Source organism: Hyaena hyaena, unplaced genomic scaffold (assembly GCF_003009895.1).
Source record: "Hyaena hyaena isolate Hyena2069 unplaced genomic scaffold, ASM300989v1 scaffold_175, whole genome shotgun sequence".
Taxonomy (NCBI): Eukaryota; Metazoa; Chordata; class Mammalia; order Carnivora; family Hyaenidae; genus Hyaena; species Hyaena hyaena.
This window is the reverse complement of record NW_024080808.1, coordinates 474716-497398: the sequence shown is the minus strand read 5'-3', so window position 1 is coordinate 497398 and position 22683 is coordinate 474716. Positions and strand designations below refer to the sequence as shown.

At 39.8% G+C, this 22683-nt stretch overlaps 1 protein-coding gene across 7 annotated transcripts in view; it reads left to right on the top strand.

Annotated features, from left to right (window-relative positions):
- The first annotated feature begins 1869 nt into the window (after positions 1–1869).
- Positions 1870–22683, top strand: part of FBXO34 (F-box protein 34) — an 84999-nt gene continuing 64185 nt past the window's right edge. For 4 of the 7 annotated variants that reach the window (XM_039240482.1, XM_039240477.1, XM_039240481.1 and 1 more), the window contains exons 1-2: positions 1870–2004; positions 3319–3380. The gene's annotated coding sequence lies outside the window, so the exon portion shown is untranslated. The remainder of the gene's footprint in view (positions 2005–3318; positions 3381–22683) is intronic. The other 3 variants (XM_039240480.1, XM_039240479.1, XM_039240478.1) reach the window with 1 other exon arrangement.

The window sequence follows — 22683 nt, the reverse complement described above, 5'->3', positions numbered from 1 at the left end:
ATGACCCAGAGAAGTTTCAAATGATCATGATATACTGAGGTAATACTAATCTGATATTAAATCAGTTTGATGTCAATATGTACAGTATGATTCCCTCCCCAATTTTTAAAAATATTTTTTTGAGAGAGTGTAAGAGTGCACAAATGCAAGCAGGACGGGGGGAGGGAGGGAGAGAGAGAGAGAAGGAATCCCAAGCAGGGTCCACACTGTCAGCACAGAGCCTGACGTGGGCCTTGATCCCATGAACTGTGAGATCATGACCTGAGCCAAAATCAAGAGTCTGACGCTCAATTGACTGACTCATCCAGATGTCCCCACCCCAATTTTTATTAAAATTATGTATATAGATAAAGGCCTAAATGGAGAAGTTAAGTGATTTTTTTCTTGGTGGTTAGATTATGGGAAATATTTCCTTATTCTTTTAATTTTGGTTACTTTTTGATATTTAAGATTTTATACATAAGTATTTTACCAGAGTAGCTTTGTAATTGGACAAACTACTTTTTAAAGGGCTGGCTAAAATCAAAGCTGCTAAATTAAGTATGACTTGGTACTACCTTTAAAAATTCATTAAATTTTTTAATGTTTATTTTTGTGACAGAGAGAGAGAGAGTGTGAGCAGGGAGGGGCAGAGATAGAGAGGGAGGCACAGAATCCGAAGCAGGCCCAAGGCTCTGAACCGTAGGCACAGACCTGATGCAGGGCTCGAACTCAGTAGCCATGAGATCATGACCTGAGCTGAAGTCGACACTTAACTGACTGAGCCACCTAGGTGCCCCTAAAAAATCATTTTGGCAGTTTGTATTAGTAACTATAAATGTTGTTGATACACTTTCACCTAATGGTTCCATTGCAGGGTATTCATCTTTAAGAATGTACATTCATGAGTATGTCCTGTGAGTTCTTTGTAATGGTAAAAAGAGAAGGGAATATGTCCAAGAATGGAAAATTAATTTGGTAAATCTCCCGTCTCCACTTAATAGAGTTTTATTCAGCTGTTAAAATGCTTATGAAGCTTATTTGAAATATGAAAAATACTTACATACATGAAAAAACAGGACCCAAAACTGTGTGTACTTTATGATAGCATTGTAAAATAAATATGCATGGCACAAAAAAGTCTAAAGGAAAATACACTAGATGCTGAGAGTGGCTGTATTTGTGTGAAGGGGTTTTTATTGTTCTGTTTTATAATACAGTTAAAATTGTTTTTACAATAAAAGCAATTATCATTTTAAAGCCTGGGTATAAAAAGTTTTCTCACTGGCACTCTGACTTCAAAGTACTAAATAAATTAATAAAGTATTAAAAACCTTTTCTGTATTTCTTTATAATTCCTTAAACTTCTACAGACTACATTTTGAGATTGCCAACCTTGCAAGTTTCTGTGCAGCAGATAGGTATTCCTGTCATGATTTGCATAGAAAAGGATACAAGGTACTCTTTTTACAAACGCGAACTCTGAAATCTAAGCCGGTAGTCGAATCAAAATTGGAACCCAAGTCCACGAGAATATCTAATCGTATCTAATACCATTTGTAGCTCCAGAGGCACCCATAAGTGCTTATAAACTGGTCTTTTCTACGGACTGAACACTGGCGTTTCTACCTTTCTGACTAGCCTGAGGGTTTGATTTCGTTCCGTTACAGCTAGTCCTCCAGCTTTCACTCTTTTCCACCACTTGGGGGCTCGCAGACACCTCACCCTTTTTAAGTCCCCAAGTCTTCCCGTCCCCAGCGACCGAAGTACCGCAGAGTGCCCGGCAGGGGTCGCTGCAACCCCCTGGTACCGCAGCCCCTCCCCTGGCCAACCGTCGATTGGGCCGGCGCGTGACGTCACGTCGTTTTAGCCAAACAAATGGGTTTCGGGGCGAGCGTTGGGCTCCGCCGCGCCGCGCTGGGCGCTCGGTCCGCCTCAGCGGTGGGGAGAGAGCCAGGCCTCCTGCTAACGCCGCATCGGGGGGCTGCAGCCCCGGGCCAGGCCCCAACCGGGGCAGGAGCGCAGGTGGGTCCGGGCCGCGGTGAGGCATGGAGTGAGCGGAGCGCGGTCGGGGTCCGGCGGCGGCGGCCACCGTGGCCGCTCCCCGCCCCCTCCCGCCGCCCGCCTGCGCTCCCGGGGCGCGGGGCGGGTGGGGGCGGGGGCGCCGCCCGCGGGTCCCGGGCTCGCGGCGCGCCCGGCGCGTCTGGGGCAAGGGCCCCGAGGCGCGCGCCTCCTCCCGGAGCGGCCTCAGCCGGCGCTCGGGCCGCGCGCTGAGCGCCCCCGGGGGCCACGGAAGGTCGCGCGGGCCGGCGGGTGGCAGCCGGGTTCCCGGTCCGGGCTAGAGCTCAGGAGATCCCAGGCCGTGAGGAGGCACTGGATCGGCTCTCTCACCTCCGGGACCCGCGGCCGGTGAGGAAGTCGGGCCCTGGGCGGGGGTCGCCTCGCCTGGTCGCGCCCGCCCGGGCTCGGCCACTCTGCCCTTTCCGTCACGGCGCAGGTGAGCTGACGCCTGCCCTTAATCTTCCTCTGGGACCGGGCAGGACCGGGGCTCTGAAGCTCCTCTCGCCTCTGGGCAGGCGCAAGGCGACTGCGGGTCGGCCCTAATCACCGATGAAGTCACAGTGCTCTGGGTCCTCGTGTTCGTGACGTCAGAGGGGTCCAAGAGATGGGCTATGATGTCACTGCAGACCCCGGGGGGGACCTTGGCGCGTGGAAGGGCGGGGAAGACCAGGAGGGGCGAAAAAGGAAGTTCAGGCTTTTATCAACGCCTGGAATCGCCGCGGATTTGAATAGAAAGTGCTTTGATATCAGCATTTCACAATTGTAATCGTTGTCAAGTTCTTTAACTTCATTTCGAACAAGCATTGTTAGTACAGTTCAGTAAGACACGTTTGATGTAGAAAAATGTAAATCAGGAGGTTTGGGGAGGGTTGAGCGTTTAATGTGAGGGAACGCCTATTAGGAAGCTGAACTCCTAGTTTGATGCTTTGTGATTGGAATTGCTGAGGAAATAGAACCAGCTGGAGTGCTGATAATTCCGTTTGCCTTACCCACCCCCCCCTTTGTTTTGTTTTGTTTTTTTTTTTTGCTACACCGTTTTGAAATCAAATACGGTACCTGCTGCTTCGCAATTTTGTCAGGGAGTTGCTAGAAAGGCAGAGCGGACCTTAAATGAACTTTTTTTATTTTAAAGGGGTGGAGGGGTAAGGAGGGAGGTTTGAATTAATCCAGCATTCTTTTTAAGTAATAATTACCTGACGATTTAATTTATTTAGGTTGTTCTTGTCTTGTACTATGACGGATAATTGAGGGTTTCCTATGGTTATAACTCACCAACAGGCTGTTTCCCACTAAGACTGGGCCGTGACAATAACAGTTTCCAGGACTGCTTGTCTGGACAGGTAACAGATTTTGTCTGTATTGTTTTCAAATATGAAACTACAGAGTTTTTATATTTTTTATGTTATTTTTGAAAAGTTTATTATTATTATTATTATTTTTTTTTTTTTTTTTGAGAGAGAGAGGGAGTGTGAGCAGGGGAGGGGCAGAGAGAGAGGATCCATCCCCAGCAGGCCCAGCGTTTTCAGCATGAAGCCTGATGTGGGGCTTCAACTCAAACTGTGAGATCATGACCTGAGCCACCCAGGCGCCCCTAGAATTTTTTTTAAAGTGCCTTGTCTGTGAATATTGTTTTTCTTCCAAAGCTTTCAAAGGAGATCAGGCCAGAAGAGAAGCTAGTCACTTGCCATTGTTGGCCCTCTTCAGGTATTTCAGCTTATCAATATAATTTTTTTTCTCTCTACAGGATCATTTAAATAGAATCTAGTTTGAAAGTTAGTTGCCTCAAAATTGAAGCATAATTACAGTATAGGGTCTTCAGCAGGAAGCTTGGGTAGCAGTCCTCAGTCCTTCCTCATTGACCTTGATTTGTAATGGTAGGTTTTTTCCGGTTCTTAATAGTTCCTCTTCTCCATTTGCTCTTTAAAGGTGATTGATAAGTATTGTCTCTCTGAATTTTGCATCAACATGTGGATGGAAGTTGTGCTGCGTACATTAACACAGTAAATGAAAGCAAAAATTTACCCTCATTAATTACTGTTGCATTTGACTGGAAGTTCACAAAAGAAGACTTTCTTATAAATTTCTTTTTGATCCTCACCATACCTTGGAAATTTGACAGAATTATGTGTAGTACTGAAAACTGTTATTTTGTTTTCTTTTAAGAAATTAGAAATTACATGGTGATGATGTTGATTGAAGGCTCTAAAATTTGAACCTTTGAATCCTCAAGACTGATAGGTACCAAATTAACATGAAACTGCTAATATTGAAGGTTTTAGTTAACCTACTCTCAGATGAAAGGATTGTGGCAAGATATTACATAATGAAGTTGAAGGAGATTTAGAAAGACACTTGTACAGGTCTTTTCCAAGTAGCCTTTTGGGGGCAGGCTATGTGGCTCTGTGTAAATTAAGTATATGGTACTTGTGTGTATGGGAAGGGATGAAAGTCAAACTGCATGTGAATTGAAAGACATATAAATGATGATAATACAGTAGTCTCTTCCTGGCAGTGCTTTTTCCTCCTCTGTTGTGCTTAGTAGTTACGATTTTTTTTTCCTAATGGAACATGAGTTAATAGCCAGAGAATAATGTCTTTAGTGTATTCTGATGTGATTGAGGAACAATGACAGGTATAGAAAAGCCAGCCTATATGTATAGTTGTTTAACTATTTAACAAGCTATAACTCTTCTGGAACATTTTTATAGCTTGTTTCTATCTTTGGCAAGATGTTTTTCTTCAAAGACCCAGACCAAACTTCAAAGAACCAGGCCTTGAAGTTTTGGGTCTAGGAAGTAGCTTTTACTTCTTATGAATGGAAATTTATTTGAGATCTCGTTTAAAATATTTTGTTATCTTCTTCAGTTACTGCATTTGAAGGGACTAAATCAACCACTCATTAGTGATTACGGCATCTTTCTGACAGCTAAAGCAAATAGGAAGAAATGAAAGTGCTGTATTTTATGAATTTTCCAAATTCTTTAGATAGGTTTATTGGATCAATTCTATTAAAACATAGAATTTAAATTCTTATACAAAATTTCTACTTTATTTTCTAAACCTAAATTTATGGTCAGTTTAATTTGGACAGTTTTGATGTCCTAGTAAGCCTTAATCCTGTTTAATATTTGTTGGGGGAGAACATACTAATCATTAGAGACATTTAGTGTGATCTTCCAAAATTTGCAGCTGTTTAGAACCAGATACTTGAGGGAGGCTACTATGGTATGATGAATGCCTTCCTTGTTAGGTCATGTGTGACAAAGGCAAAATTCAGCAAGTGCATAATTTACAGTCCTTTGGAAGCAACAACAACAACAAAAAGAGCAGATTAACTCCAAATGCATTAAGGTCATCTGGAAATGGAATTCCTGTCAATCTTTATCTTTGCATAATTTAGGTTCTCTATAGTTCATGTTTATGGTATTCATCATGAAGCTGATGAACATGCTATATTATCTAGGAAAGTACTAATGATTAGAATGTAGGTGTTTCTTAATGTTAGCTGAAAGAGTTTATCAGCCTTTAATTTCCAATTCCATCTTCTAGTTAGCTCTCCATAGCGGAGACTCCAGATCTCCTTTTATTTTTTTTTTTATTTTTTTTTTTTTTTTACAAATAGTTTATTGTCAAATTAGTTTCTACATCCAGATCTCCTTTTAAATATTCAACTCCAGGGGCGCCTGGGTGGCTTAGTCGGTTAAGCGTCCGACTTTCGCTTAGGTCATGATCTCGCGGTTCGTGGGTTCAAGCCCCGCATCGGGCTCTGTGCTGACTGCCAGCTCAGAGCCTGGAGCCTCTTTTGGTCTGTGACTCCCTCTCTCTCTGACCCTCCCCTGCTCACGCTGTCTCTCTCTCTCCTAGAAATAAATAAAACATAAAAAAAAAAAAAATTTTAAATAAAAAAAAAAATATTCAACTCCAGAATCCTAGCACATACATTTCCTACCCTCAGGACAGTGTAGGTATAAATATGAAACTAAACATTAATATGTGTGATTAAATAATTTTAAATATATTGTAAGGCATGGGTTTCATTCAACCAACAGACATTTTTTGAGTGCCTCTGTATGAGGTACTCAGCCAGGGACTGTGACGTGCAGATGGATTGTCCTTGCTGCAAGGATCCTTGACTTTTGTTTTAATATTTCCTTGCCATGGAGCCCTATGGGTAGAAGGAGCCAGAATCGGATCAAGAGGGTGACCATTTATGATATGCCAGATTGGCCAGAGGTCTTACCTAAAAGTCAGTTTAAGGAGGTATTTAGAAACTCAGGTAAAAAGAATGCGGAATAGATTATCATACAGGCAAAGGGTCTAGACTCCACAGATTTGGATTACTCTGAAATGAATGGAGTTTAGCAACTGAGCAGTTTCTTTGAGTCAAGAACAAGAGCCTAAGGCCAGAACTATTCTGTGTAGGCAGTCTAAAATTAGAGGCTGAGGGAAGATCTCCCACTCTCACAGGCATTGTATGTACCTTCTTTTTCTTCTCTAAGATCATTTCCTTTTTTTTCTTCCTTCTCCTTCCCTCCCTCCTTCCTTCCTTTTTCTAAATTGACAAACTCATGCCTTCATTTCCACTTTTTGTTTTCTTTCCCTGACGTTTTATTATAGAAAATTCTAATCACAGAAAAGTTGCAAGAACTGTTTGCTGAACAACTGAATACCTAAGTACTTGAAAACCTAGATTCTGTAATTTATATTTTGCCTTATATACTTCTCTATCCATCCTACCCTCCCCCTCTCTTCCTCTATATATTTATCATTCCATCTTCTATTTTGTTGTGTTTCAAAGTAAGTATATTTTACTCCTAAATACTTATTGTGCCCATCATGAATTATTTGTTTTTTAGGGTAAAACTTATATACAATAAAGTGTACAGATCTTATGTATATCATACCCATAGTTTAGGCAAAGTCATACATCTTTGTAACCTATAGCCTTGTCTAGGTATAGAACATTATTGGGGCACCTCAGTGGCTCAGTTGGTTGAGCGCCTGACTTCGGCTCAGGTCATGATCTCACGGCGCGTGAGCTCGAGTCCCGATTGGGCTTTGTGCTGACGGCTTGGAACCTGGAGCCTGTTTCAGATTCTGGGTCTTCTCTCTCTGCCCCTCCTCCACTCCTGCTCTGTCTCTCAAAAATAAATAAACATTAAAAAAAAAAGATATAGAACATTACCATCATTATAACATTTATTTCATGTACCTTCCAAGTCAATTTAATTAACTTTTTAATCTCCTGCAGCCTTATTTCCACCGGTTTCTTCTGAAACTACCTGTTCAAACGGCCAGCTTTGTTAGCACGCTTGAGTAGCATTGTGCTAGGTGTGAATGTGATCCAGAGAAGAGTTGTGTGTGTGTTTTGTTTTGTTTCGTTTTTAATTTAAATAGACTGTGTGATTAGTAATTAGAAGTTATTTTATTGAGCAACACTAGCAGACAAGGGTGATTTGGACCCAATTTTGGAGTGAGTATAAACATTATTCTATATCTAGTGATAAGTTTTGAAGAAGGAAGTAATGTAAAAAACAGATTAAATTCTTCTCTTGTTTGTCATCTCTAGTAGTTAATTGTGTAGACGCCTTCTTCATTTTTTGAGTCCTCTTCTTTCTTGGTTCTTTGCCTATCTCTGATTCTCAGTTTTGCTGGCAGTTCTTTCTCTTCCAGATTTAACCTATTGAAAGCTTTGTCTTAACTCTTTATTGTGCTCCTTGTTATCTGGCCCTTAGCCCTTTGGGCTTCTCAATTATAATTCTTTCCAGGTCTTTGCTATATCTGTATCTATAAGCTGTTAACCCTTGTTAGGTTTCTAACTGCTAACAGGATGCTGCTTTTTGTGTGTCCCTGTTTACTTCGTACTTGTTCAAGAGTCTGTAGCAAGAGCATTTAAATGTTCTAAGTAGTTGTAGTAGATGGGATTTATTTAGAAAGAAAGATGTACATTTGGGCTGAATCAACAGAGTTGATGAAGCTTCTGGGAACAGTCCCCAGAATGACACTGCGGACTTTGCCTGCTACGGGGGCTACTGCAATTGTGGACCATGCTATTGAGTCAGAAGGCTGCTGCCACCATACTTACCTTTAAAAGAAAAGAAGAAGAAGAAGAAAGAAGAAGTAGTTGTTTAACTTCCTCGGGCAGAACTATCATTACGTGTTACTTTCTGCCCTCCATATCTTATGCAGGTATGTCTGCTGAGCTGCACTTAGGTCAAATGTGAAACGTTAATTTAAAGAGCATCTAGAAAATGTAGTTTTTAGTTCAGCCTCTAAAACAGGAAGGTGAGAATGGGTTGGGATGCGTACTAAGTGACATTCACTTTGTGAAAAACGAAACTCCTTTTCCCTAGATTCCGTCAGTGTAACAAAGTCTTTTCTGATTTTGCTCTTTCTGTGCAAAGACCATGGGTATTGTTCTAGTTTCCTGAGATAGAAACTATTGCTATCAGTTGTACCATTTAGATTTTTGTGTTCTGGCTATAACAGAAAACTGACTCAAATTTACTAGCTCATAATATTGAAAAGTTCAAAGGTGAAGCTTTATCCACTTGTACTTATGTGATCAGACCTCACCTTTCTCTTTTTCCTGTTATTTAATGAGCTCTGCTTCTGGTGTGTCAGTCCCTTTTATGGTCCCAACATGTTTGTCAGCAGCTCAAGCTCTAGGTCCTCATGCCATCACATCCAGAGAGAAAGGGTGAGTGCTTCAGCAGAAGCTGTAGGGCAGGGCTCCTGACTTTGTTCCTTCACCCACCCCTTTGGCAGTCTGAAGGCCACAGGACCCCTTTTCTGAGTTACTTATTTTCATTTTAGTTGTTTAAAAGTGTTTATTTGCTTTTGAGAGACAAGCAAGTGGGAGAGGGGCACAGAGAGGGGGACAGAGGATCTAAAGCAGGCTCTCTGCTGATAGCATCCAGCCCAATGTGGGGCTCGAACTCAACAAACCGTGAGATCATGACCCCAGCCAAAGTTGGATGCTCAACTGACTGAGCCACCCAGGCGGCCCTTAATTTTTTTTTTTTTTTTTTAAACAAGAGTAATAGTGTTTCACTGGTGGCCCTCAAGGCAGGCCAATCCCATCCCACTTTGTGGGGAGGAGGGGGGCAGCAGTTGCCTTCCACTTATTTTACACCTCTCATGTCACTTAACCATGCCAGACTAGAGCCTAGCTCAACAGGGTCTTCTTTCCCTATTCCCTATGCTGTGTTCTCTCTGGATAGTAGGTAGGGACAGTGGGAATCTTGTTTATTCATTCATGTGGGGCACTAATTAGGTGGTAAGGCATTTGAATACCTTAAGAGAGTTATAATTACTCTTGCCATTTTGCCCAGGCTTCGTTAAATTTCTCCACTTTGACATTCAGAGCACTGGGCAGAAATCATATTGCATCAACACCTGCTGAGGGCCTTTGTGATTATTAAAAAAAATTTTTTTTAATATTTATTTTTGAGAGAGACAGAGTGCGAGTGGCAGAGGGACAGAGAGAGAATTGGAAGCAGGCTCCAGGCTCTGAACTGTCAGCACAGAGCCCGATGAGGGGTTCAGACTCACAGACGGTGAGATCATAGAGCCAGTCGGACACTCAACCGACTGAGCCACCCAGGCGCCCTGGGCCTTTGTGATTATTTTAAAATAAAATACATAGGTCTACAAAGAGAAACAATTGTATTAAAATACCATTATCAAGATATTTTTTAAAAAAATTATAAGGTGGTGTGTGCTTCTTTGTTAAGTAATAAGATTTAGTATGGGTCTAAGAATTTCCAAACACTGATGAACATTGGCATTATTTATAGGTGTCTGCAACCACTGATAATGTGGTATGAAACTATGTGTGATTTCTGTTGGTGACAGATTGACTGGTATTGCTAACATTGTAGTCTGTTGACTGAATTCACAAAAGAGCATGCTAAATTTCAGTTAAATTAAATTCAGTAAAATTAAAGATACCTTCTCCCCCTCATCTGAGCTTTTAGACAGCCTGAGTTCTCTACCCAAACCTTTTGAGGGATCTGTGTGCTTCAGCTTAAGAACTATAGCTAGAAGACAGTTTCTCTTCCCAGGAACCCTAGCAAATGTCTTTGTGCATCTTATTAAATGACTTTGGGTTATATTGACATTTCTGAACCAACTAAGGCCAAATAAGATTTGGTAACTGGTTTAGCCAGCTTGAACCCACCCCTGGAGCCGAGGTTGAGTTCATTCCTACCTAACCAGCATCATGGCCTAGCTTTTTTTTTTCCTGAGGAAAATTCAGGGGCCACTGGATGCTGAGTAGCAAACAGTCGATACCCAATATGTCATCCTTAATTCATCCCTTCTCCTTTGCTCCCATAGTCAACCAGTCATCAAATTTTAGTGAATTTTTCATTTGGGTTTGTCTTTCCCTGATCAAAGTCTCTGTTGACATCCTGGGCCTCCAAATTGGAGCATATGGGATAGTCCATTGGGTTGCAAAAAAAAAAGTTTTAGAACTTACAGTTATTTTTTCATGCTTTTAGTATTTATTTTTATGTATATTTTATACTGTAGTAAAACTTAAAAGTTCAGTAGTACATGCATATATGTAAAATATAGAAGTATATGCATACTTATTTTTATTAAAAACAATTTTTTAAATATTTATTATTTTTTAAAATTTTTACTTATTTCTAGGAGAGAGAGAGAGAGAGAGACAGCGTGAGCAGGGGAGGGTCAGAGAGAGAGGGAGATACAGACTCTGAAATAGGCTCCAGGCTCTGAGCTGGCAGTCAGCACAGGGGCTCGAACCCACGAACCGCGAGATCATGACCTAAGCGCAAGTCAGACGCTTAACCGACTAAGCCACCCAGGCGCCCCAATATTTATTTATTTTTGAAGGAGAGAGCCAGAGCATGAGTGGGAGAGGGGCAGAGATACAGGGAGACACAGAATCTGAAGTGGGCTCCAGGCTCTGAGCTGTCGCACGGAGCCTGACGCGGGCCTCCAGCTCATGAACTGTGAGATCATGACCTGAGCCGAAGTCGGACGCTCAACTGACTGAGCCACCCAGACACCCCCTAGAAGTATATACATATTTATGTGGGTACATGTTAAAATTGTTTCAAATAATAGGAATGGGAAGGTCAGAAAAATTGAGATAACCATAGAGCAGTGCTGTTTAGTAGAAATATAATGCAAGCCATATGTAATTAAAAATTTTCTAGTTCACCACATTAAAAAAGGTAAAAACAGCTGAAAATAATTTTAATATGTTATTTAACACAATATGTCCCAAACACCATGATTTCAACATGTAATCAGTATAAAAAATTAATGAGATCGGTAACATTTTTTTTCATGTGAAGATTTTCATTTTACAATGTAAATCTCATCTCCGTTCAGACTAGTAATTTCAGATGCTCAGTAACAGTATGTGGCTAGTGGCTTCTGTACTGGATAGAACAGATCTAGACCAGTAGATTATTCTGGGTTTGGATTTCTCTAATTGTCTCTGTATAGTTTTCACAAATCCATTATTTATTCTCTTCAGTTTTTTTGTACACTTGCTGGGTTAATTGAACAAAAATCCCACTGGGATGTTACTTTCCTGCACCACGTTTAACAGCTTTTTAAAATTTTTATTTTTGTTTTTTTGGAGAGTGTGTGTGCAGGTGGAGGAGCAGCAGAGGGAGCAGGAGGGAGAGAATCTTAAGCTCGCTTCACGCCCAGCGTGGATCTGATGAGGGGCTCATGACCTGAGCCAAAATCTAAAGTTGGAAGGGCCACCCAGGCACCCCTTAGCTTTTTTTTTTTTTTTTATTTTTTTTTAATGTTTTATTTATTTCTAGGAGAGAGAGAGAGAGAGACAGCGTGAGCAGGGGAGGGTCAGAGAGAGAGGGAGTCACAGACTCTGAAACAGGCTCCAGGCTCTGAGCTGGCAGTCAGCACAGAGCCCGACGCGGGACTTGAACCCACGAACCACGAGATCATGACCTGAGCGAAAGTCAGATGCTTAACCGACTAAGCCACCCAGGCGCCCCGGCACCCCTTAGCTTTTAAGACTTTCCCTAAGGTAGTCTATCCCATCTTTATTCCTCACATGTTTCTAGGACTGCCTGCAACAAACCTGGGGTTCAGTTAGGTAGTTTCCTTAGGTTTGCCTTCCCTTTCCATTTCTTCAGATGTAATCATTCATTCTGAGGAGCCTGTTCCCATAAAACCTACTTGGGCTCTTCAATCCCTCTGCAGTTTATTTTCCCAACTCCCACTGTGTGTATTGAGTACTCAGCCACTTAGCACTTTAGCACTTCATCATATACTGTTGTTTACTATTCTCTAATTGTTTCATGTGTAATATTAGGATATCTCCCTTAGTAAATCCTAAGCTTCATATCTTATGTCTCTAAATTACATCGTTAAAGACCTAGCTTCCCTCCACCCCTCTGCCCGCACTTATCTTTAAGGATATACCTGCGCTATTTAAATTGATAGCTTTAAATTTTTTGAAATTCTATCTTGTTTTCTACTCTGCTGGTTAACTTAGACATCTAGCAGATTCAGTTGTAGAAGTTGTATTGGAATGTTCATTTGTTTCTTGAAAATGAAAGAATTTAATTCGGTTTATAAAGTAGTGTGCTTGAAAACCTTTAAGATCATTCTTGTATAGTAAGGAATTATTGATTAGCTAGAGTTTCTGAAGATTAAATTTGACTTTGGTTAGGAAGTCTCAAAAGACACATTTGCTCTACTGTCCAGGAACCAAGAGTGGCAAACTTGTTTCCTAAGTAGGGCAAGAGATTTTATTTCAAGTTCAGTCATCAGGATTATTCTCTGGAGGTTCTGGCACTTTCTACACACTAGTCACTTTAGCCCTAGGGGATACGTTTCTCTAGGTTAGACAGTCTTTTAGATGAAGAGCTTTTCTGCCATCCATAATGTTTTAACTCATTTGGAGCACTACAAAGAGGACTACAAAAATGGATCCTGAAAATATGTCTGAAGAAGATCATACAGCTTTATGCTTTAGGAATCCTATCATTAATTTGCCTGTGTGGCATATAACATGTTATACGGTTATTTTGGTAGAATAGCTATATACCAACATTTTTAACTTGTAGAATTTCAAGGCTTGCCTATAACCATTCGTTTACTTAAAAAATGTGCAGTATGTTTTAGATGTCAGGCATTAAGCTAAATGCATTAATTAACTTCTGTCACTTTTTTTCTTAGCACTATTTTACAAATCTTCTATGTAATCTTTGGCAAGTAGTGGTCTTCAAGAATATATTCTTTTGTCTTACTGTTTAACACCTCGTGGGTTTTTCTTCCCTTTTTGGCAAATATCATTAAATAAGATTGTTTTTGTTTGGATATTTATTTACTAAAATATCAATATTTTAAATATTTGTTTATTTTGTGAGAGAGAGTGCAGGCGCAGGAGGGGCAGAGAGAGAGGGAGAGAGAGAATCTTTGGCAAGCCCTAGGCTGTCAGCGCAGAGCCCAAATGGGGCTCAATGTCACAAACTGTGAGATCGTGACCTGAGATCATGACCTAATCCAAAATCAGTTAACCTGCTGGGCCACCCAGGCACCCCTAAAATATATTAACCTCTGGAAAGTTCATATTTTTCTTTTATTAAGTTTTCCTCAAATTAAAGTATAACTTTACATTCTAGTTGCATATATTTGTAAGACCGCATTGTATAAAATATTTTTATAATTTTTATGATTTTACAGTGTTTATTTATCATTAAAAAAACCCCTCTTAATTGGCTTCTTGAATAAGTCCAGCAGTTACTCATCTTTGTTTCCTGTAGAATCAGGTAAAAATTTATTACATTGTTTATACCATGAAAAAGGTAACAGGATTAACATATGCAAATTTTAAGTGTTAAGAAAACTATGGAAGGTCAGTTTGATAAATTTCACAGAAAACTTCATTTTATTTCTGTTTCTAACCTGATTCACAAACTTGCACAGTTACTATTTGTAACTCTTCATAATCTATACTTCCCTAGCAAGAAAGAACCTTTTGTATGATTTTTTTCAGCTGATCAGTGAAAAAGCCTGTTGGCCTTTTTTGATTTAGCTAGCTGCTTTTGTTTGTTTTTAATGAAAGCAGATAATGAGAAATTAAAAGATAAATAATATATTTCTAGCAGTAGAATGACCCCAATGCTTCTGTTTTTGGTTAAAATGTTTTCTTTTTTCCTGGGAAGAAGAGTTCTCTGCACTGTCCTTGCCTTTTCCCCCCTTCCAGCGTTTTTTTGGTCATTTCTGTGTCTAATGGTTTTTGGGGTAACTAGTCTGATGCGAAATGAAAGTCAATATAAGCCTTCAAGGAAATAATTAAAATTTGCATGTATCAAAATTTCAAAAAAATTAAATAGAATTAATAGGATTAAAGAACATTTATTTTTTTGGGTAGGTAATGTGTTTGCATGGTTCAAAATGCGAAAGGTAGAAAAAGTAAGTTTTCTGCTCTCCTGTCGGGCACACTTTCCCCCTCACTGGATGCAGCAATTCTATTCTCCCCACTTTTTAAAAAAACATAAGTATATTCTGCATACTATCATCTTGACTTTCACTTGATTTTTTTCCTATACATATTGTTCTATGAAGAGTGTATTAGTGATAGAAAACCTAAACTAGCAGTGGATTAAATAACAGAGTTCTCTTATAAAAATTCAGATAGGTAGACTAGGGCTGGTATAACCTCATGGTATTTCTCTCTTTTGGGGCATAATGAATACAGTAAAATGCACATACTTTAAGCAGACAGTTTGATGAGTTTTAACAATTAATTGCATACAACAAACCCTGCGGTTAAGAGAGCCCTCCAGTCTAGTCTTCATTCCTTCCCCCACCCCTTGGCTCTTTCCATACTGTTCATTGCCTAGTGTCCTCATTGAGCTAGCTGAAGCTCCAGCTGTTGCAGCTCATTCCACACTGCAGGATGTAAGAAGGGGCAAAGGTTACATGCCAGCCTTTTTACAGGAAGATTTCTAGAGCTGCTGCTTCACAACATTTTTAATGTTTCACTAGCCATACCCATAAATAAAGGCATATCTTGTTTTACTTTGCTTTATTTTTTATTGCACTTTGCAGATTTTGCATTTTTTACAAATTGAATGTTTGTAGTGAGTCAGTGCCATTCCAACAGTGTTTGGTCAGTTTGTCTGTGTCACATTTTGGTAATTTTTCTATAATTCAGACTTTTTCATTATTATATTTGGGTGATTTGTGATGAGTGATCTTTGTAATTGTTTTGGGATGCCATGAACTGTGCCCATATAAGATGGTGAAATTAATAAATGTTGTATGTTCTGGGGTGCCTGGGTGGGAACTCCCTGTAAGGGAGTTCAAACAGCATTGCATGCTGTACAGAAATTGTTTGTAAAAGGAAGAGTCAGTATGGCAAACTTCATTGTTCTCTTATTTTAAGAAATCCCTACAGCAACCACTATCTTGATCAGTCAGCGGCCTTCAGCATAGAGGTTAAGACCCTCTGCCAGCAAAGAGGATTAAGACTTGCTGAAAGTTCACATGATAGCGTTTTTTTTTTTTTTTTAGCAATAATGTATTTTTAAATTAAAGTATGTGCAATGCTTTTGTGTACTTAATAGACTACACTATAGTGTAAACTTTTATATGCACTAGAAAAGCCAAAAATTCATTTGACTCCCTGTATTGTGGCATTTGCTCTGTTGTGGTGGTCTGGAACTGAACCCACACGGTCTCTGGGTATCCCATGCTTCACAGTACACTGACAGACCGACAAGCGAGTTCTGTGTCTTTAAGGAATTGCTCTCTTAATGTAGAAGAAGGCACAAGGTTAAAAAGCATTAATTTTTTTGCCCTCTTTTATTTTCTCTTGTACATTACTTAACATGTAGAAACATGTTCCAACTAATCTTAAAGTACCCTTTAACTTAATTGGGGAAAAAGAAAGTAATCAGCAGATCTATTCCATTTAGTTCCTTTTCTATAATAAAAATTTCTTCCATTTCTCTTAACTTTCTAAGCTTTTTTCCCGCTAAAGGTTGTTTATTTTGAGAGAGAGAGAGAGCCGTGCATGTGTGCACATGTGCATGCATGGGGGAGGAGTAGAAAGAATCCCAAGCAGGCTCTGCACTGATAGTACAGAGCCAGGTATGGGGCTTGAACTCAGGAACAGTGAGATCATGACCTGAGCCAAAACCAGGAGTCGGATGCTTAACCGACTGAGCCACCTAGGTGCCCCCACTTCCTAAGCATTTATTCTCCATTTGCTCAGTGGGCTCAGATAGATTATATAAAATCTATTCTACTAAACTGTAATCTTTTGAGGCGCCTGGGTGGCTTAGTCGGTTAAGCTTCCGACTTTCTCTTGGGTCATGATCTCACGGTTTGTGGGTTCGAGCCCCGCATCGGGCTCTGTGCTCACTGCCAGCTCAGAGCCTGGAGCCTGTTTCAGAGTCTGTGACTCCCTCTCTCTCTGACCCTCCCCTGCTCATGCTGTCTCTCTCTCTCTCCTAGAAATAAATTTAAAAAAACATTTAAAAATTAAAAAAAAATAAAACTGTAATCTTTTGTAGAATAATAAGTTTTTAAAATGTGTTTTTAACTCTGTAAAATAAGCTTTTGGTTGGAACTTCAGGAAAAAAATTCACAGTAATTTTCCATACAAACAGATGGTATTATGAGCTGTACTTAACTTTTGAAGTAGGAAATAGCATTAGAAAAAAGGATGTATACATATGTTTTCCCAACCCACATGATGATGTCTTGGAGAGCAGAGCCCTATTACTTAGCTATCATAGCTCAGACCATTGAACCTTGCACTTGGTAGATCACTTCTTTTTTCCTAATTTAAGTGAACTTGGAAAGTGGTAGAAAAATGATTAGACTTCTAGTAGCAATGTGTTGGTCTTTCAAGGGAAGTGGGGAGAAGCTGTTAGTATAATGTCATTGTTGGTACTTTTGAAATTATCATCTGTTTTGGTAAAGAAACTTAAAGGGCCAATATCCATACTCTAAAGATGGAGACTTTAAGATTTAGGATAGTATCCTCCCATTTTATCTGGAGGTCAAGTTTTGTTTGTTTGTTTGTTTTAGCAATGTAGCTCTAATAAGCCAAAAAACAGGAAAAAAATACTTCCTATACTTAATACGTGGGTGTTGTGGTGATCCTTAGGCCCCTTCCCAAGGTCTTCAGAATTTAGAATAGAAAGTAGTGCCTGTCATGTTCTTTTCTGTGTCCTTAGCATGAAAGCGGTGCCTAGCACATTGTTGGTGTTCAGTAAACATTTGTTGAATGAATGAATATTTATAAATTGATTTCTTTTTTAAATTTTAATTTAAACCCAGGTTAACGTATAGTGTAATAATGATTTCAGGAATAGATAAATTGACTTCTTTCAATTTGTTTTGCTAACAGAGTTTCTGGGCAGAGAAGGAGATACTGTTGAGGGACTAAAAAGCAATAGCTGACATTTTTGCTTATTCGTTAGGTAGTGATGATGGTGTTAATCAGGAAGGCATGTGCTTACGTTAGGATTTGCATTGGCCTTTCCCTGTGCCTAGAACACTATTCTCTTAGATAAACCTTCATGCCTAACTTACCCATCTCCTCTGAATTTCTTATGTATCACCTTAAGGAAGCCTGCACTGACCGCTGTTAATTAATTAATATTTTTGAAATTTAAGTTTTTGACATTTATTTATTTTAAGAGGGTGTGTATGAACAGGGTAGGGTCAGAGAGAGGATCCCAAGCAGGCTCCACACTGTCAGCACAGAGCCTGATGCAAGGCTCGAACTCAAGAACCATGAGTTCATGGCCTGAGCTGAAATTAAGGGTCTGTCGCTTAGCCAACTGAACCACCCAGGCACTCCTGACCACTCTATTTAAAATGGCAACTGCTCCTTTCTCCGTGTACTTCCAAGTTTCCTTATCCTAGTCTGTTTTTTCCCCTAACAACTACTTCCTTGAGACATATACTGTATAATTTACTTATGATTATTACTTAGTGTCTCTCTCACCACCGGTGGTGGGTCCTTTAGGGGCTTTGACTATTTGTCCCCTGTATTCTGCGTGCCTCATAAATGCTCAGTGAGCATTTGAGAGAGTACACATGCAAGTAGGAGAGGGGCAGAGGGAGAGAGCAAGATAATCTTTCTAAAAAAAATTTTTTTTATAGTTTATTTATTTTTGAGACAGAGACCGAGTGTGAGTGGAGGAAGGGCAGAGAGACAGGGAGACACAGAATCAGAAGCAGGCTCCAGGCCCTGAGCTGTCAGCACAGAGCCCGACATGGGGCTTGAACCCACGAACCATGAGATCATGACCTGAGCTAAAGTTGGATGCTTAACCGACTGAGGCTCCACGCTTAGTGCAGAGCCCGATGATGCAGGGCTCTATCTCATGATCCTGAGATCATGACCTGAGCCGAAATCAAGAGCCAGATGCTCAATGGATGCTAGCCACCCAGGCACCCCAGTTTTTGTTTTAAAAATTTATACTTAAAAGTATTGTTTCCATTTTTTAAAAAGTTTTGCTTTTGGAGACCACTGTGTCCCATTATGATACCAAGGCAAACCTGTGCAAGATTTAAGGACTATATTCTTGGTGGAAAAGGGACTGAATTTTGGCTTTGCTGAAATGCATCATGTGCTTCAAACCTCTAGCATCTTTTTGGTTAAGTTGTCATAGCGTTCAGTGCTGGTTTAATGAGAAAGAGTTTAGGTTTGAGTGAGTTCCACTGTGTGCATATGGAACATCTATTTTCTTTTTTTTTTTTTTAATTTTTTTTTTTTTTTTTTAATTTCTTTGTAGGAGAGAGAGAGAGAAAGACAGCATGAGCAGGGGAGGGTCAGAGAGAGAGGGAGTCACAGACTCTGAAACAGGCTCCAGGCTCTGAGCCGGCAGTCAGCACAGAGCCCGACGCGGGGCTTGAACCCACGAACCGCAAGATCATGACCTAAGCGAAAGTCGGACGCTTAACTGACTAAGCCACCCAGGCGCCCCTGGAACATCTATTTCCTAGTGGAGGTGGCTTTCCACAAAGGGAGGAATGACAATAGCAATAGCTTCCTTCCTTCCTTTTCACTAGGCTTTAAAATACTAAACATTTTATGTATATTTTCTTTTCTAATCTTTATTGAAACTCCATAAGGAATGTATTATTGTCCCTTTTTTCTTGCAGAAAACTTGAGGTCTTATAGGTTAAAAAGGCAGTTTGTTTAGCCAGTAAGTGTGTAGAAGCTAGAATTCAGTTCTGTGCAGTGTGACCTATAGAGGAATTTTCACTGCACAAAATGTCTTCCTAGTTAAGAGCACCTAGAAATGAAAAAGAAATAAACAATGTAGGTGGAACTCTGATGTCAAGGAGACCTTTATCTTTTTATTTGCTCCAGCTTTGCATGACTTCAGTTGATTGAATGAGGCCACTGCCATTGAAACAGTAATATTATGTTAAAGTTAACCAATGCAATTTAAATAAAGTATATTTTAAATAGAACCAGAATTGGCTCCTGACCAGATCTTCTAGTACTTAGACTTCGTTTAGCTCAAGAACAATTTAGCTTATCTCTGGGGCAGAATCTGTATGATCTTCCTTCATCTTCCCTAAAAATTAGATACAGTGGGATGGTAAAAATTATAATGTGGCTGTACTGGAAGTATAATTTAGTGTAGTATAAATTAGGTGTAGAGGGGTAGACAGTGGGTAGGTTTTGCTGTTCTGAATTTAAGAGAAAAGCTTCCCTAGATCCTAGATTTTGTATATAATTATACCAGTGGAAATAGTCACCCTCTATGTACCATACAAAATCATTTGTAATTTCAGATTTTGATTAGAAAATTCTAATTAATGTGAATTACTTTTTGAACTTTAGCTGTTTGTATATTTTTTTCTGTAAGATGATGTATTTTATTTCTCCTGTCATGAAAATATTTCTGCTCTGTCCTAAGGAGCCTAATACTATATCTGGTATTCCTAGTACCATAAATTAGTTTTTAACTTGAGTTATAAAACCATGGTGATTTATGGGGAGTTAAATAGAACCTATAGTTGCAGGAAATTATACTTAAGGATACATATTTATATGTTGAACCCAGTAATGTTCTTTTCATAGGAAAGGTTGTAGGACACTATTGTGTACATAGCTAGTAGAATCATTTTATTTAAAAAAAATTTCCAGGGGCACCTGAGTGGCTCAGTTGGTTAAGCTTTGAACTGAGGCTCAGGTCAGGATCTCACGTTTTGTGGGTTTGAGTTCTGAATCAGGCTCCGTGCTGACAGTATGGAGCCTGGAATTCTCTCTCTCTCCCTCTCTGCCCTTACCCCACTTCTTTTCATATTCTCTCTTGCTCACTCGCTCAAAAAAAAAAAAAAAAATTCTCCAAAGCAAGACATAGGTACTTATTTTGGAGATACACGGAGACTTTTCTGGCCTGAAATGATCATTGATGAGAGCTGTGTTCTTTTTGGGTTTCTAGAACTGTGATGAGAACATCATTGAATGAGGTACTTTTCTGGATGCTCTCATTTAATTTTAGTGGGATGAAATACTGAAAAAAGCTTTTTCTTAATACTTCTTTTTTTCCCCTTTGAAGTAGCCAGCAAAGGCTTTTTTCTCAAATGCATGTTCATGGTGAGGGAAAAATGTGAAGGTTCAGAAGAGTTTATGATGAAAGCCCTCGTCCCACTTCCCACTCCCCCCTCCACCTCAGTTCCCTTTTCAGGGAAACCACAACAGTTGTTTCTGGTGGATTCTTTTAGTTTGCTTCTTTTGTTTCTTGATTTCCTAATTTTAAGCATTATCTATTGATTTTTCTGCATTGATAGTCAAGGTTTAATTCTCATTTACTGACTGTCAAGAATTATAAGGGATCTGAGATTTGACCCTACTTGAAGCTAACAAGTTAGCCTGCCACAGTTTCATGGATGCTGGTGGAAGGCACAGTTAGAGACGAAGTACAGTTTATTACTCCTAGCAGTGGCTAGAGTATCAGCATTCGTTTGTGTCAGTGTCCTGAGCCTCAGTTCCCACAGGGCCACATGATACCTGTTCACACAGTGGGTTTTGTTACTGAAGAAAACTCTGAGCTTAGAGATTTCAAGTATTTTATAATGGGCAGTAAGTGTGCCTGGCCTTGACTCCAGAGGAGGAGGATAGGAAGCATGCCTGCTTTTTGTTCTTGAAGAAAAGACTTTCTGTCTTGCAAGACTGTTTGCTATACGAACATCCTTGAAAATACAGTCAAGAACAAAGAACCGACAGTGTCTTTTCTGACAGACCTAGAGACCCATTACGAATTACTTCTTCACACAACTATCCCGTTACCCACCTTCTTTCTGCTGTAGTTCTGTCATCATTTTTAGCTCTCTGGTCACCTTGGTAAATACTATGTATTTATTTTTATTTCACTAACAATAGGTGGTGTCTTTTGACTTTCTGCTTTGAAAGAGGAGCATATAAGATAGGGATCCTTTTTAAAAATTTTTTTTAAACATTTATTTTTGAGAGACAGATCATGAGCAAGGGAGGGGCAGAGAGAGAGGGACACACAGAATCGGAAGCAGGCTACATCCAGGCTCTGAGCTGTCAGCACAGAGCCCCATGCAGGACTCGAACCCACAGACCGTGAGATCATGACCTGAGCTGAAGTTGGATGCTCAACCCACTGAGCCACCCAGGCGCCCCTAAGATAGGGATCCTTGTATGTGTTAGAAAAACAGCTCAACCATAACTTAGGTGAAAAAGAAAATTGGTTCCCAGAACTGAGTCCGGTTGAGGAGGATAGAGTAGGATAGGATCCACATGCTCAATCTTTGCTTTGAAGAGTTGCTCTCTTGCTGTTATCAGTCTAATTTTCTCCTTTTAGCTTGATTTTCAGGATCCTTCACACCCTGCCCACCCCCCACCCATTCTAGGCTGTGTGTTTTATTTCCAAACAAGTTATGGCAAGGTAGAGAGAATAGATTAGAATAGTTTAGAGCCTGGTCACATGCATACTCTTATAGATGGGTATGGGGTCAGCCCTATATGATACACATGTATTAGGGGTCAGCAGAAGGTAATTCTCAAAGATAAAACAGGATGTCATTACCTCTCCATATCAGAATTCTCAGTTGTATTCTTTTTTTGGGCGGGGGGAGTCATTTTTGTTTTTATAGTTTCCTATAAAACAGTTAAGTTGCATTTTTAAAGATAATATCAAATTTCTAGTATCTCCCTATTTCATAGTTAGCTTCCTTGATGCCCTCTATCTTCCTGCTCCATTCTGTGAGCTTTATTTAGAAATGCTGTTGAACTGACAGCCTGTGACTTGCCTTCATTATGCTCCTGTCTCCCATATATTCTTCTGGGATTATTGCTTTGTTTTGCTGGTGTACATGCTAAGGTAAGATGTGTGGGAGGTAAATTTTGAGCAATTCCATGTCTGAAAAGGTTTTTATTCTATTCTTAAACTGGAATGTTAGTGTGGGTGGGAATGGAATTCTAGGTTGAACATCATTTTCTGTCACATTTTTAAAGGCATGATTCCACTATTAGTGTCCTTCATTATTGGTGAGAATTCCTAGGCCAGTTTGATTCACGGTTCCTTTGTAGATGAACTGCCTTTTCTCTGAAAGCTTATAGTATTTTTTTTTTTTTATTGTCTGAAATTTTCCAGTGATATGTCCTGGTGTGGG